At 43.5% G+C, this 2,825-nt stretch overlaps 1 pseudogene; it reads left to right on the forward strand.

Moving 5' to 3' along the window:
- The first annotated feature begins 1,612 nt into the window (after positions 1 to 1,612).
- Positions 1,613 to 1,888, forward strand: LOC102249107 (annotated as a pseudogene).
- The last annotated feature ends 937 nt before the right edge of the window (positions 1,889 to 2,825 follow it).

The following is a 2,825-nucleotide window of genomic DNA, read 5'->3' on the forward strand; positions in this document are numbered from 1 at the left end:
ATTAGTTAAGGTATTACAAATGTGTCCTTATCCCCCCCTATTAACCGCCCCCCCCCACTCATGTTCTCATCCCCCTGTTGTCCATGTCCATTGGTTTGGCTTATATGCATGCATACAAGTCCTTTGGTTGATCTCTTCCCCTTACCCCCTCCCTCCCTTACTTTCCCTCTGGGGAGTGATAGTCTGATCACTGTTTCTCTGTCTTTGGATCTGTCCCTGTTTATCAGTCTATGTTGTTCTCTATAATCCACAAATGAGTGAGATCATGTGGTATTTTTCCTTCATTGACTGGCTTATTTCACTTAGCATAATGCTCTCCAGTTCCATCCATGCTGTTGCAAAAGGCAAGAGTTCCTTCTTTTTTACCTAAGCATAGTATTCCATTGTGTAGATGTACCACAGTTTTCTAATCCACTCATCTGCTGATGGGCACTTAGGCTGTTTCCAAATCTTAGCTATGGTTCTCTCTCTTTTTAAATTTGGGTCCTCTATGGGAGCTGGGTGGATTTAGTACTTTTGCTTTTCTGGAAGGGATGTAGAAAAGCTTCTCTGTCATTGGTTCTCCCTAGTCCTATGGGTTGGTCTTCTTCAATCTCAGGGATTGGGAGCACTGCTTCTTCCTTTCCCCAAGATGATATATTGAAAAGAGTGGCTATCCTAGAAGATCTCAAACTGTGGTCTCTGTACCAGCAATATAGGGTACACCTAGAAATTTGTTAGAAATGTGGATTCGCTGGCCCTACCTCAGACTCACTAAATCAATCTCTAGGGATGTAGCTTGGGAAACTGTTTTAAGAAGCCCTTCAGAAGATTCCAATTGAGTTCTTTCACTTCTACTGTCCCATCAGCATGTATCCTGGCCTTTCTCCTGTCCTCTCTCACCTTCCCCACCTCTTAGAGCAGTGGTTCTCAACCTTCCTAATGCTGCGACCCTTTGATACAGTTCCTCATGTTATGGTGATCCCCAATTTCATTGTTACAAATTGAACATAATTAAAGCATAATGATTAATCACAAAACAATATGCAATTATATATGTGTTTTCCGATGGTCTTAGGCGACCCCTGTGAAAGGGTTGTTCAACCCCCAAAGGGGTCGCGACCCACAGGTTGAGAACCGCTGTTTAGAGCAAAGCATTGGAGGTTCTCCTAATGACTGAGGGCCCATGAACAGGGCTAACCATGCCCTCCTGAAGTATCGTCCATTTCCTTGAGAACTTGGCTACTGTGTCTCTAAGTACCCCCTTACACCTCTCCTCCTGTCCCCTGAAGCCACCCCCTACCCCACCCACTCTGTGACCTAACTTGATACCCCCACCCATGTGATCTAGCCTGTGTGGAAGTGAAATTGTAACAACGGAGCAGACACATTCAAGGCCCACTCCTAGAATTGAAAAACAACTGCAAATAAAAAATATGCTGAGAGCGCTGCCAAAGAATATTAAAAAGCCAATCAGGAATTAAAAATTTTAAAAAGGGCTGGCTGTTGGTCCAGCTTTAAAAGGAGAAAGTTTTCGTTGCAGTCGAGTGTTTCCTTGGCCGGCTGGCCGCAGAAGGTTGGTTTGTTGCTCCCACTCCGTGGTGGCCCTTGACGCTGCTCCTCTGCTGGCAGGATGGCCCAGAAGCAGCTCTACTACTCAGACAAATACTTAGAGGAGCACTACGAGTACTGTCATGTTACCCAGAGAACTTTCCCAACACGTACCCAAAACCCATCTGATGTCAGAAGAGGAGTGGAGGAGACTTGGTGTTCAACGGAGTCTTGGCTGGGTTCATGACGTGATTCATGAGCCAGAGCCTCATATTCTTCTCTTTAGACGACCTCTTCCAAAAGATCAACACAAATGAAGATATCTGGGGATCGTCAATTAAATCTTTTTCAAATTTAATGTGTATGTGTATAGAAGGTAGTATTCAGTGAATACTTGAAAAATGTACAAATCATTCATCCATACCTGTGCATGAGCTGTATTCTTCACAGCAACGGAGCTCTGTTAAATGCAACTACAAGTAGGTTACTGTAAGGTGCTTAAGATAAAATTTTTTCTAGTTACTTTTTCTCTTAAATATAAGTACCTGTTTGACTTTACCTGTTACTTTTGTTTAATAAAGTTTGTATAAAAAATAAATAAAAGGAGAAAGTTTGAGGACCCTTGTGATGTTTAGTCACTCAAGACCCCCTCAGAGAGAGCTGGGAAGCTAAAACCCTCCATATGTCTTTCAAGGTTGGTTATTGCCTGAGACCTTGCTAAACACACACACACACACACACACACACACACACACACACACACACCTCTCATAAAGTCCCCACTCCCTGCATTGTCTTCTGTTCTACTTTGGGATTTGAGGGTGGAGGTTATGGCCTTCAGTTCTTGCTCTATCCCTGTTGTGGTTTTCAATGATCTCCCCTCACTGTGTTTGATCTCATAAAACGATATCTCTGTTCCATCATCAGTGGCCAGAAAAATAACAGGAAGACTAACTGCAATAGAGCTGAACATTTTTCTCTGTGTGCCAGTTGGCTGAGAATATGTGGAATCTGGAGAACTTTCCTCATCATTATATATTTTCATCTTTCTCTGCTTATCTGGCAAAGCCAAGGGAAATATTAGACAGAGACCCTCCAACCAAGAAACTATTTTATAGACAAGGGACACATCAGGAAGTGGACCCACCAGGCAAAGGACTTTCCAGTGAAGAGACTCTCCCGGCAAGATTCTCACCAGCCAAGAGATTGTTGAGCCAATCTTATTTATTGCTCACCCAAAGGGGATCACCACAGAGTAGTGGATTTATGTGCTCCCCTCCCCACCCTGCTTTAGC

Source organism: Myotis brandtii, unplaced genomic scaffold (assembly GCF_000412655.1).
Source record: "Myotis brandtii unplaced genomic scaffold, ASM41265v1 scaffold165, whole genome shotgun sequence".
Lineage (NCBI taxonomy): Eukaryota > Metazoa > Chordata > Mammalia > Chiroptera > Vespertilionidae > Myotis > Myotis brandtii.